Genomic DNA, 14,374 nt, shown 5'->3' with positions numbered 1-14,374 from the left:
GTGTGGGTGTGTGTGTGTGTGTGCGTGTGTGTGGCTGGCGGGGTGCGGCCTCCCAAGTAAACCTCCAATCAAGAACTGACACACCTGCTACACTCCTGCTGTTACTCACCTGATCTCCATCCAGTAATCAACACCTGGCAGTATATATTCTCAGCTCTTCTCTGACAGATTGTCAGTTTGCCCACGTGGTATTGAAGCGTGGCATCTATCTGTACTCAACGGAAGATCATCTTGCTTAAAGCAGTAAAACAATGGCTTACAAGATTTCTTAAAAACAACAGAATTTTATTCAGTCCTGTTGTTTTGAGATTAACCATACAGGCCTAATACAGAAAATAGTATAAAATAAAATAGTATTCATCAAGGATGTGAGATGTAACAAGAAGCAAGCCAGCGTTCAACACCTGTGAAGTGTGGTGACTGATAATGACCACTTGCTGGTTGAATCTAAGCTGGCCTGATTTCCAATTAGACAAACAAAGCTTAATGAGACATTATCACAAGTACAGGTTCACAAGGGCATGCAAGTAGTGTGTGGTTTCTATTGAGAAATGAAATATCCACATATGTAAACAGCTGATAATTATCCTTAACAAAGTAGTTTAAACACACAAGCTCTATTTCAAGCCTAAAAAGTAAATATATCAAAGTAATTATCACAACACCATTGGTAACTTAACCTGATCCAGAGCAGGTGGCCGGTTAGCATAAGCATCATCCTCCATGCTGCGCAGCCCGGCACCCATGCCAGGATCCAGTCCAAGATGAGCGGAGTGCAGCAGCATGTCGGGCCGTCGCACGCCACCATAGTCCTGCCGTGGGTCAAGCCCGGATAGCTGCGCTCCCCCCCCCCAGTCCAGCTCCGTTCTCGCTGTTAGCTTAACAGTCCTTCTGAGCTGCTACAACAAGCTAACTGTTAACTGCTAACACAAGTAGCTAGCTAGCTACTACTCGATTAAAAAAGGGAAACGTAAATCTGAAAAGGCCTAAATGCAATTTCTTAGTGATGTGTTTAAAGATAGTGAGCACTTTGTCCATTATAATGTATTTTCTAATGTGCTGCTACTGTATGAATCCATCTATGGCTTTACTTTGAGCCATGGCACATTCAATTTGGAAATTATAATTGGATGCCAATATTGTATTCTGGCTGTTGATTGACTGTCCTCCTCTGCCCCCACCACCACTTCACACAGACTGTTCTTTTCCTTTTGCCCTGCAGGTGTCGTTGTTGAAGCATTTTAATCAGAATTTCAGTAATGGATTTTTTTTTAATATATATTATACTGAGATTTGGTAATGGTTTATTTCAACAAATAACTCTTTTATATTTTGATCTCCCTCTTGCCTCTCAAACATAAAGGAGGAGCAACCTCCTCTGCCTCTATGGATGAGCCTCCTCTGCAGGTTGGTCCAAAGGTGAGAATGTCCAAAACCACTGTGACGTTTATATTCTACTCTTTAATGAGGCTATGGTTGGCTTGAACCAGTGCCACTGTGCTTGAATCCACTTTTTTTTTCACAAGTCACAGGTCAGCCAAAACCATTGATGCTGGGTTTAGAGTGAGTTTTGCAATTTCTTTATTATAACAGCCAAGGTTAGAGAAACGGGATGGGATTTTTAGGATTTCCTCACAGGAATCTTATCTTCATTATGTTCAGTACCTTTTGATGGTGTGAGATGTTTGAACAGTGGGAGACTCCTATAAAATGGCAATACAGTGAGAAGAAAACAGAGGCAGAGAGAGAGAGAGAGAGAGAGAGAGCGACACAGAAAGTCCAACTGTCAGTTAGCTGAAGCAACAAGCCTATATTCAGACCTGGGAAACAGATGGAGGCAGGTTTCAACAGTCCTATCAGCTTCAGTGGGAGAGCCAGACCAGAGATGACAAGGTCGCTGACAACACTTTCACACTGTAAATGCCACTACCAAACTCTTCATGTAATTTTCCATGTTTCTGACTGAAAGTGAAAGAAGAGAGCGAGCATGCAAAAGAGATAAAGATAATATCTACATGCAATGAGGTCTCATACATTTTTATATTCTCCAAACTTCCGGCTGGGAAGTTTCTCTGCTTTCTTTTCCGACTAATTTCCATCGAGTATCTACATTCTTATGTATACTCTTGGGATGTAACCGAATATGAATTCATTATTTGGATATGAACAAATAATGCTAATGCGAATCTTTTTTCATAATCATCATATTCAGACTTTTTCTTTGGTAAAGATTGATTGTTGATTGTTGTCTGTACAGGAACAGGTAGTAGCCAAAGTAAATGACAACCTGTAAACAACAGGTTGTAAACAACAGGCTATAGGCTTAAAAAACGAGTTTGATATTCACACATTCAGCAAGTTCTCTTTTTGAAAGATTTTCATCCTGTTACTGCTGTGCAATATCCACTGCCTAATAAGCTGGTTAAATCTGCTACACTTAACTTGACAGTACACATGATTGCACTACTATTACATATATTATTACAATGTACTGTACACTGACTTAGCTTTATACTTCATACCCACTTGTACTTATTTTTATTAGGTGTATTATAGTGTATCATCGTAGAAAAGGTTTCAGTCGTAGTCATCTGGACACTGTTTTCAGAATCAAGACGTTTCGGCTCCCATCCGGAAGTCACTCACAATTGAGAATGACTTCCGGATGGGAGCCAAACGTCTTGATTCTGAAAACAGTGTCCAGATGACTACGACTGAAACCTTTTCTACGATAGAACACTCCTGGACGAATGAGGGACTACACCGTCTATAGTGTATCATATTTTGATTTGCTTGCAGACTTATTTATTATGTCTATTTCTATTCTGTTAGTACCTCTTCTCCTGTGTGACGTGATAGTGAGCAGCTGTAACAAAGAATTTCCCCTCAGGGATCAAAAAACATATTTCTGAATCTGATTCTGATTCCTTTTCACCAGATTTGTTTTGCAGTGCAGGTAAAAGGTAGGATAATGCTTGCCTGATGTTCCACATGTGTTATTTTCATTTCATGATCCAATATTGAAGCCTGACACCTTCAGCAGCTTGACAGTAGACAAGAAAATGACTTGCTTAATTTAGGGACTGTCATAAAAGTGCATGGCCAAGAGAGCTTTTCAGATTTGAGTCAAAAGCTTTCTCATTTTTTATTTGTCAAAGACACTTCAAACCAACTTTATTTTCATCTGGACCTCCTACCGTGATACACAAGCAGTTTTTAAAGAAAAGCATGCAAAATGGCCCACTGCAAAATCTGTATTTCTCCACTGTTAAAACCTGATCTATTTCCACTATTCATTTCCACACAGACCGGTAACAGCTTTTATTGAGCCTCAGTTAAGACTTATGCTTTGGCTACATTGAACACGTAACACATGCGGAAAGTGTCACAACAGGTGTTGTAAAAACAATTTATATAGACTAGAAAAAAAATTTCGGCTACAAGAAATATGAATCTAATGTTAGCTGGAATTCATTTACTTCTGAATGACGATCGCTTAGCTTAACTATTTAACTGACAGTTGATATAGGCAACTAGTTTCTTTGCTAGTTTCTGTAACACCAACAAGTTAATGAAATACCCTAATTTTAAATAAATATTTTCTGTCAATTTATATTTATCTTTGATAAGTAGCCAACCTGTATATCGGCTACGTTGTATCAAGGGCTACTTTGGGGTCTTGATCACCCTGTCTGTATTGATTTTGCCAGTACCAGCTAGCGTTTGCTTACGGCGGGTTCACACAAAGGTCCGGTCCCTGAATCGAACCAATGCGAGGATGATACATTGTTTCAACTGGTCCGGTTTGCATTCACAAAGGCAAAAATCAAACGGTCTAGATATTGTAAACAAAAGCCATGTGGTGGAAATGTCATTTGATTATTGGTCATACAGTCTGCTGGTAAAGAGACAACAAACGCTATGTTGATGTTGATCTGTAGGCATATGAGCAGACATTAGAGAACCGCGCATATGAAGACAGCGGGTATTAAATGATTTTAAAATGCAGGCATTTCGAGCAAGACGCTCTGCCATCAGTCTTATCACAGCTGATGGTTAATTCTGATGAGATCCTTTCACGACTTGTTTGCTATGCAAAGTGGACCAGTGAGATAAGTGGGCCACAATTACAAACATGCAGAGTTCACTTGACAGCGGTCCTAGACCACACCTTCAAGGCGGACCAGAGAGCGGCTGTTTGGTCCAAGTCCAGCATTCTCACAGACCCAAACGAACTGCACCAAGGGGGTAAACCCTCCAGGGTTTGGTTCAACCAAACTAAACAAGACTGGTGTGAACCCGCCCTTAACTTTATCCCTTACATAACCTACGGTATTCTGTAGGGTAACTTACCCATATTACACAAACTCAGTGAAAAAGTTGACATTTAACAGTGCTGTACTGAGTCCAAAAACTGAAGACACCATCCCAAAACGAAAGCTCACAATCTTGTTTTGCCTCACACAAACCTGCGCTGTACGTGCGATGCAGGTGTAGCCAGTAAAAGATACATTCCGTAGACACTATTTTAACAGATTACCAAAACTATGCTTTTTCGCATATTGCTTCAGCTCTGTGCTTAACTGACATCAGGTGTGCCTTTAATCAGGTGCTGATTAGCAGAGAGTCTAACAGGTTCACATTCCTCAACACAAGTGCACTTCAAAAAGTTATTAATAGGCAACAGCAACTATAATTCCACCACATAAGATACTACATATCCATCTCCATAATACAAAAACTAGCTACTCCACTGCACCAAGCAATCCAGAATGCAAACAATTCCACAAGACATCATAAAGCTGTCTTTTTTTTTTTTTGAAGGTAGGGTTCAGTACAATACAGTTCAGGCTTTATCAACATCAATTGACTAATTTAGTTTCAAATATATTATTTTGCACAGTTTGTGTGTTGCTAAACTCATGTATAAATGGCAGTAGAAAAAAACCCACACCTTGTGGTGCCGTATGGCACCACAAGACTTGTCCATCTTTGACTATGCCAAATTCAGATTAAACAGTCCACTCTTTCCACACCTGGATTGTCATGGTCATCTGCTGTAGATCTCCACAAGCTGTCTTTCCACATGACCTGAAATCATAAAATAAATATTTTGAAGTACTGTAAAATAATAGTTCTTTCTGTAAAATAATATTTTTCAATTGTCTTTCTACAGAAATTTACAGTAAATTACTTTTGTGTCTGTACAAATACTATTAATTAGGCTAACCTTAAAAAACATAAAACCTTAATAAACATAAAATCAAATCTTTAAAGTACTGCAAATGTTTGTAAATCCACAGTCATTTCACAGTTTTATGGAAAAAAGGAAAAATATGTAAAAACAAAACAACAACAACAATGATCTTCTTTATTAATTTGAGAAACGTTGTGTGTTGCACAGTACTTGGCACTACTTCATCACTTACAGGAACATAATGGGGAGTATATGATTTTCATACAGAGTCACACACACACACACACACACATGCTGACCTACATACTCAAAAAGTTGGCATTGATAGTACCTCGAACTGCAGCAGTACCCATGATCCCTCTCTCCAACCTCCTGACCAGTTTGAACTCCCAATCCACGAAACCATGGTGATTTACATAATTATAGGAACTCATCTGACCTGCTGAAAATGGTGTGTCATCACACTGTCAGGAAATGATTTCCATCTGAAAGACCAATAACAGGGGAAGGCAAGAGTTATAATAACAAATTATTCAAACCTCTTGTAACTAATTGGATAGAAGTCACACTAAAACAACCGTCTGAAAAAAGTTGATTCCTGAGAAATGAAAGGCAGAAACACCATCACGATGACCACTTATACAAAGGATTTCATAGACTGACACTTTTTAGAGGAATGTGTAATTAAAATCAAGATGGCTCTCATCAGAAAAAGTAAGCACTGATTGTTTAAAACAACCTATAACCAGGTTTGTAAGGGTCACATGGGTCATTTTGGGAGACACTGACAACGATAACAACAATGACAAATCTTCCCATAATGCAAGTGTTACGTCTTACGTTAAAGTGAAGACACCTGTGGCTGCAGGAATAATGACTCCCACGTATTGGGAGCCAAGATGGAAGTACTGTGATGTTGTTAAGCCTAATGATTAAGGCGCATTCCACATAACTGCAATGTCTACAGTTCAAATCCCAGTCAAGACGTTAGCTGCATGTCATAGCCCTCTCTCTTGACATGTTTCCTGTCTCTCTCTAGACTGTCAAATAAAGCCAAGAAGCCAAAAAAAAAGGTCCCGTATCCTTACACAACTACTTATTTTAAACCAAACGACAATGGTTCAGTAACCTTAATCAAGTAGTTATTTTAAACCAATCCATAATCTCTTCTGCCACGGTCAATTGTTACTCAGTGTAGCTGGCATGGTGTCTTTTTTTGTTGAATTTTCTGCAGATAAAGGTGCAGTTTCTGTTGGTGGCTCTATGTTCCCTCTTCACCTAAAAGAATGGTTACATTCCTCAATGCAGCTATGCATAATACAGTACAGTAGTGCAAAAGTCAGAGCTTTAGTAGCCAAGAGAACAAATAGTATGGAGATGCATGGTATAGATAGTAGAATAGAGTGGATATAATTTAATAATTCATAACCAGGTAAACAAGAGGGAGAGCAAAGAGTCTGAAAGTGGGAGATGACAGGGCTGGTCAAGGTTATGTGACATATATTAAATCCTTTTCTAGCTTCATATGTTTGTACAAAAAGTGTGAAACTATGAGAATTGGTTGAGGTTGAAAACAGGCTCCTTTGAAGTATTTTGAGTTAAAAAAAAGGGTTTTTTTTAGGAGAAAGTAGGTCCAGATGGAAGATGAGTGAGATTGGAACAACAGACTTAGGTGTTGAAGATTCTGGATACATGTTGAACAGATCAGATCTGAATGATCATGACAGCTGGTGTAGCTCTGCTAGTTTTGACTACTGTAAGACCTTTTTTTCTACAAAAAGCCTCCCGACAGCTGCAGCCCATTCAGGATGATGCTGCTTGAAACCTAACAAAAACTAAGACAGTTGATTTGACTCCAGTTTGTCAAAGAATTATTTTAAAAATACCACATACCCTAATGTTTATAAAAATCAGTTGGTTTAGGCTTAATGTGTTGTCTAATTACCTGTGCATGAAATATGCTTGGCGTAGCCTTCTTTTGATCCCTATGCCAATACTTCTGGCAGCCTAAGTGGTGGTCACCACAGTCTTGTCAATGTAGATGGGGTGTAGAAAGCAGGATTTTCCAGTGAGAGAGCATCTAAGTCCTGTTGAATTTGAGAACGTTGGCAGACGTCCAGCTGGAGACATCCATAAGCAACACAGAGCTGTGCACTGAAACTTGAGTGTAAAACTTCACACAAGTGTCAGACTTGTGTGGATTCTGGTTATATCTAGCTGTTATCCCTATGATTAGGCAGAGCACTGTTTGTAATGGCACTGAGTCCCTGAGGTTGCTGCTGCTAATGACTCTGGTTCAAAAGGAGCAACACTTTCATGTCTCTTTTGATTAGGCAGGTTATCTGTGACTCAAAGCTAGACAACCCTTTGGAAACTGAATGAAAGTGTAATGGCATTGTGACCTGGATTGGCCTGAAAAAACTGTCTGCAAAGATTCTTCAAAGTCACCCCGTATTGCTGAAGAGATGTGACCATCTCAGCATGAATAAGCATTTTGTCTCTTGTGTAGATACTGATCACATCTATTTTCTCATCCTTTCTTCCAGAATTATTTTTGAAACTTTGAACCCCAAGGATCACATTTTGATTAGTGTGAGTTTTAATAAGCTTCCAACATGAATTATTAGATTATTTAATTTTTTGGGCCAGTCTCTCTCACGCTTTCTCTCTCTGCCTCATCTTCCCTCTCTGCACTTGCTCTCTTATACCTTCCAGTACTCTGCAATATCAATTACAATATTACACTCTGTTGGCAAAAAAAAAAAAATAAAATTGTATTCACTGTTTATTTGTATCTCTTCAAATAAATCCATAATTTCTCTTCCAGAGAAAGTACTCTGCCAAAGTCAGTGCTCACACCCTTGGGAGAGAGGCACAGATGAACAGAATACTAAAAATGTCCAGGTTTGTTTCGCCTTGTGTGGAACAAAGCCAGCACTCACAATGCCATCACAGTACACAGTAGGTGTTGTTTGAGTTGTTGTTCTGTGAGTAGTTTTACAGTTGAGATGGATGCATTTGTGTTAATCTGAGTAGGAAGGAAGTTTATTGCTCCAAAACACAGAGATCAGGCTGAAAAAGTGAGTTTTAAAGCCAGAAATTTCAGCAGCTCATGAAGTACTTACTGAGTCGACAACATGATACGCCACCGAAGAGATAACTTGGTTAGGGCATTGAAAAACCTTACTGATTTCCCTCATTAGTGCCCTGCTCAAGGGCGTCGTGACTGAAGTACTTGAGGGAGAAAGAGCATTATCCATTCTACTTTTGGTTCAGACCTCTACTGCCACAGGTCTGTGTCTGCCTGTTAGTCTGTCTGGATTCCCGTCAGCGTGAAAGGTCCATACTGTACACTGAGGACATGCTCAAAATGCAGAGCATCAGCCTTGTGCTATATGTGAGTTGCTATCGTGGCCTACAGTCTGCACAGTAAAGCAGTTTACATCAGTCAGGAAGCACCATTAGCATATTGCTACACATTCATCAGTGACAGAAGAGCTAAATCTATTCAGCATCAACAAACACAAAGCAAGCAGACAAGAAAAACATTACAAGAAAACTTGCAGCAGTTTGAAAACAAGATTAAGAGTCTACAGCCATGCTTGTGGCTCTGTGAGGCTGTATTTAGGCACAGCATTGCTTTGAGCTAAATGCGAATGCCGGCATGCTAACATGTTCACAATGAAACAGTGACAATCAGTGATGTTGTCACCATCTTGCTGTAGTTAAACATTTGCTTATTAGCAAAGTACAGCTGAGGCTGATGGGAATGTCATTAGTTTTGAAGGTATTTAGTCATAAACCAAAGTATTGGACAAATTCAAATTTTGTCCTGATGATGGTGCTAGAAGAAAAGTCAGGGGATCACCAAAGATGATTAATTCATCCTGGGGGGCATGAACGTGTGTACGACATTGTATGGGAATCCATTCAATAGTTATCAAGGCATTTCACTCAAAACCACATGCCAACCTTATGGTGGCACTAGAAGAAACATCCAGTCCTTAGGATCCATCGTCTGGGAACCATGAATGTCAACGCCACATTTTGTGCCAATCCAAACGATGTTGAGATATTTCACAGGGTAAGTGAAAAGAAATTGCTGTGCTAGAGGACAAGTCAGGGGATAACCAAGGTCAGCATGATTTATCCTCAGGGAACCATGATGTATGTACAAAACAACTGACTAACAACTGAATGCTGCTTTTCACAGGCATGCAATCTCTTTCAAATGTTATCAGTGTCATGCAGAAATGCATGACATTGCATGTATAATTTCCTGAAGAGCGTTGAACAAACACTACAGTATCAGAATAAATTGATTGTTCCAAATGATGCTGTCCCTAATGATCCCATAAGTGAAAACAGTATAGAATATAGCTTGTTCATGTTACATTTTAGCATACATTACAGAGGCCTGATTTCTGCTAAGCACATACAGCGCACATACAGAACTATAGCCATGATTATGTAACTGTTTTCTGTCAAACTTCCTTCATATGCAGAGATAATTGCTCATTCTAAGTCATTTTAGGACTGGGAAATTCATGAATTATTATTATTATTTACATAAGATGACTCCTTTTTAGAATTAATGTCAACTTATAAAGACACAGTAGGTACTATAATATCTCAAGGCCTTACATAGTCTTTAATTTTCTTATACAGACGTGACAGCGTGTTCATTCAATACTACTGGAGAATGGAATTTCATGGACAGAATAAATGGAGATTGAATTATTCGTTATTACATTTTATCCTGAGATTACATGAACTAGCAGAACAAATACAATATTTAACAGTGTCCGATTCATTCTCCTCTGGGCGCTGACATTGCACTGATATTAGAGATTATGTAGTAATGTGATAAATTCAGACCACAGCACCATAATTGGTTCTTCTTGTAATGAAAATGCCAAAGGACGAAAAAAGCAGCGTCTAAAAGAAATACGGAAGGGTTTACGTTTAGTGTTAATGTATTTGTGCCAATGTTGTCGTGGGTGGTCAGATTTCTCTTGCTGTAACTCCTAATTGCCATTTGGAGATGTATGATGCCCAAATACTGTTTATTTGACCTCTTGACTGAAGATGCGTTTGTCTTGCAGCTCTTTTTGGCCATTAAATTGACCACTGGAGTGCTGTTCATGACCTTCTCACTTTGTTTTATATCTCCTGTGATGATTCCTTTCCTCGGGCAGATAACCCTCTATTTTCCTCTACTTAATTGCCTCCTTTGTGTGTAGATTTTCATCTAGGGCCTTCTTTAAGGACTTTTGCACATGTCCAGAGTCCAATTGCCACAGTTAATCACAGAGTGGATCATCTTCTTTCATTCTCTCTCAATCTCATTTTGCCTTATTATATTTTGGTAAGTATGCAGTGATGTACAGCATTTGAGTGTGGTTTCTATACAAGTGTAGCACCTGAATGTTGACTTATGTCAGTAGTGAGATAAGGTACTCACACACTCAATTACCACTTCTGAATATGGCAAATACTGTATGTGTGATATCCCAACTATACACACTTTTAGAACTACAAATAGGGAAATCTCTCACATTTAAATGCAGGCAGACCATTCTAGATGCATCAATAATTCAGTTTCTTCAAAAACGGATGGGTGAAAGACTGGTTTTAGTGTTTGAAGATAACCAGTGAGGTTGGAAAAAAGCATCTGTTCCCTCTAGAAATGAAAAAAAGAAAGTGAGCTGTTCACACAAAGCCACACAGATTCAGACTCAGGCAGATGGTTCTCTACTTCTTTTTTGTCAGCGGCCTCTTATTGCAATGATCACCAAAGTGTTTTTTTAATTTTGGGGGGTTATGGGCTGGATCCCATTATCCATTTCAAACAGAATGAAATAAGCTGCTTGCAGGTTTGATTGTGGCAGTTTTGTAAGAGGAAAGAACAACTTTTTGATTTTTCACATGCCATATCATAAAAAAATTAAACTAGATAGACTATAGATATGGGGACGGAATATAATCTAGAATATATATAATAATATAATAAAGAAGCAGTTGGCTACAGGACTGGACTGTAACAGGACCAGTTCCTCTCTAAATGACAGAGGTGTTCACGACCATGGAAAATGAAACAACTGCTCACTTCTCATCCTTCCCCAATCCAAAATTCAGACAGACAATCACAGATTTTATGGTCCCCACGTCGTATCTCAGTAGCCGCCAATTTTAGAGATGTTTCCTTGTTAGAAAGAAACAGTACTGATGGTGACGCAGACATGAACCACAAGACAAACAGGACACGTCCATGGGTCACTGCATTTAAATGTGGCTATCAGACTATGGGGACTATATTTATATATCACATTTCACACGACAGACCCATTGTGCTTCAAATAAAAGCAAGCAAGAAAAATAGGCAATCATGCATGACAAAAACATACAAGATAACAACATATAAGATAAGGAAGTATTAAGTATATGGAAACATATAAGATAAGATAAAAACTGATGGATATCAGACAGCTCTGTTGTCAAAGTTAATTGTGCTGTATTGCCTATAGAGAAATTGGGATTATAGATTATATTTATAGATTTTTCACCGCTACGGTACAAAACATGGAGGGAGATAACCAGTAGCTATTACTGTCAACTCAGAAGCCAATATTATTGTCTCCTCAGAGCAGGAACAGGCAGTTTTTTGGAGGAAGGTGCAGGGAAACAGATTTCAAATTGTGCTAAATGGATGTCATGTCTGTGACACAGTGATGACAGTCATCTTGCATGTGTGCTACAGAAATGTAATACATCAGAGTGAGCATCATGTGGTTTTGCTTGCTTGTTTGTTGTTTTTTGTAAAGCTGCATTATGCTGAGTACATAATGTAAAGTATGCATGACTGGCAGTATATGGACTAAAACATGAAAAAAAATACTAGTTCGGTCATTTTACATGTTCTATTGTGGGTGGAATGATAGCCACATCCAGTCTCGCTCACTTTTTTATCTGGAGATCTAAGAACCCTTGGGGATTCATGAACTTTGCAAACTATTAATTATGTAAGTCTGCTACATTTAAAATTGCTGATTGTATTTTTTCCTCATCTACAGTTTCCTTTCTTTTCATTTGGGTGCGCTATGGTTAGGGAACAGTTCCAGCAATTGTGGCCCCCTGGTCATTGTTTACAGTCATTATGAACATAGAATATGAGATCAAAGTGTGTTTTCATAGTGTCACAAAACTGAGTCTGAAAAAAAGGTTCTACAGCAAGATAACCAGAGAGTGTCTATGTGTTTTTGCTGTGTGTGTGTGTGTGTGCAACAAGAAAGTCCAACTGTACACCTCAAAGTGTATGTGCTATACTGTTTCAAACACTGGTGTTTAATTGGTAGGAAAACAGCTGGGTAGAATCTAAAGAAAATCCAACCAAAATCTGCAAAGTGAAACATTCTTCCACTAATATGGGTCTTTTTTGTATCTTTTAGAGTTTTCACACGTGTTTCTGGAATGTGTGACTCTGGAAACTCACCTTTTCTTTCTCCCCTTCTCCCTGTACCCCCCAAAGCCCCTTCTTTTCCTCTCTCTCCACTTCTCCTACCTTTATCTTTACTAAACCCCATCAAACCCTTCATAAGCTTTGATCAAAGACCTCAGCCGATGTATTTGACAGCTTGCATACATAGTGAATTACCATCAGCTGGCAAAAGTGATCATTTCCCTAACTTATTACCAAGCTATACTCTCCAGAAGGCAATTGAATGGAGACTGATGTCTTGGTAATGGTCATTCAGGTGTCAGTCTGCATTAAGGACTGCTAAGGGGGAGATATCCACCCTGCAGACCCAATCTGATAAGGGTCACACTGGTGGAGAGGTTTAAATTGATCCTGTTTGAGAGGAACACCTGCTGGCTTGAGGACAGAGTCAGATAGCTGATTATGTTGTGGTTCAGTCTCCTAATTTTCACACGCAATAACTTTGGTCTACTTCCACCATCACTCCAGTTTTGTTCGATGAGAAAATATCTCAATATAGCAGGTTATAAATCAAACTATAAGTATAGTTGACCAGTCAAATAAAAAATACTGATAACTACAAGCTCATTTCCAATATGTTATGGATAAAGAGTGCCAAGAAATTATATTGCTAATATATAGCTTTACATACCTTAATAAAAAATAAAACTTTAAGCAGTGGAACACTTAATCCAGTGGTCCAAGTGGTGGCCCTATTTCAAAGCCTCCATTGGTAAAACAGCTGCTCTGAGCTGTGGCCGGAAGGTTGACTGTGCCTTTCGTGACAGCAGCCTATGGAGGAACCTGTGGAGATAGCCATCAGGTTGAAAGTAAGGCACACAGGAAGTCCTGACTTAGCAGACAGGCACCAGCAGACCAGAAGGACTGCAGCTTTTGTGGTTGCAGAAGCAAAAACATGTGTGTGGGAGGAACTGTCAGATGACTCAGGAAAGGGAGGCAGGGCTTTGGCCCAGTCTGTTATCATAAAGGGTGGGTAATCAAACTTTGAGGATCTCCTGATCCTGACTGCCATGCGCTGTGTGGGGATGCATATCAAGGTGCAGGTGAGGACTGGAATGTGTCCACTTTGGTGGCCTTTTGTCATTTGCTCTTTGCTGTTGCCATAGTCCAGTTAGTATGCACACAGTTTGCAGAAGAATGTAAAGTGGTTGGGTTGAGGGTCAGCACCTCCAATTGGGAGGCCGCGATGAAAACAGTGAAATGACACCTCCTTGTTAGGAGAAAGTTGCTGGTCCAAGTGAGGAATTTCAAGCATCTACAGGTGTTGTTTTCATGTAGTATGGAGCTGAAGCTCAGCAGGAAAGTTGGTGTAGCTTCCTCAGTTATTGTACATGACTGTGAAGGTAAACGTCTTTGTTTACTAGTAACAAACTTTGATTCCAATCCTCATCTACAGTCATGAATGTTAAGTAGTGACTAAAAGAATTAGATTGCAGATACACACAGTCATAATGCTTCTTTGGCAGCGCATCTGGACTGGGCAGGGTGAGGAACTCCTTTGCATTGAAAGGAGCCAGTTGGGGAGGTTCAGGTATCTGATTAGGATGCCTCCTGAACTCCTCCCTGTGGAGGCATTCTGGGAACATACAACTGGGAGGAGACCTGGGGAAGAATCCACTGGAGGAGTACAGTGCATATCAATTTACACTGCCAAATGCATCAAGAGGATGCATTTAAAG

The 14,374-nt window shown here is 39.4% G+C and overlaps 1 long non-coding RNA gene across 2 annotated transcripts; it reads right to left on the bottom strand.

The window, feature by feature from the left end:
* Positions 1–286: 286 nt before the first annotated feature.
* LOC122888335 lies at positions 287–13,554 on the bottom strand. Of its 2 annotated transcripts, XR_006380681.1 has the most exons (4): positions 13,327–13,554; positions 5,529–5,682; positions 5,037–5,091; positions 287–1,703 (listed from the first exon to the last, which is right to left on the bottom strand). It is a non-coding gene; the product is annotated as an uncharacterized LOC122888335 (long non-coding RNA). The 2 variants fall into 2 exon arrangements; XR_006380680.1 differs by lacking the exon at positions 287–1,703 and having other exon boundaries at positions 2,986–5,091.
* Between the last annotated feature and the right edge of the window lie 820 nt (positions 13,555–14,374).

This window comes from Siniperca chuatsi, linkage group LG14 (assembly GCF_020085105.1).
Source record: "Siniperca chuatsi isolate FFG_IHB_CAS linkage group LG14, ASM2008510v1, whole genome shotgun sequence".
Taxonomy (NCBI): domain Eukaryota; kingdom Metazoa; phylum Chordata; class Actinopteri; order Centrarchiformes; family Sinipercidae; genus Siniperca; species Siniperca chuatsi.
This window is presented reverse-complemented; position numbering and strand designations above follow the sequence as displayed.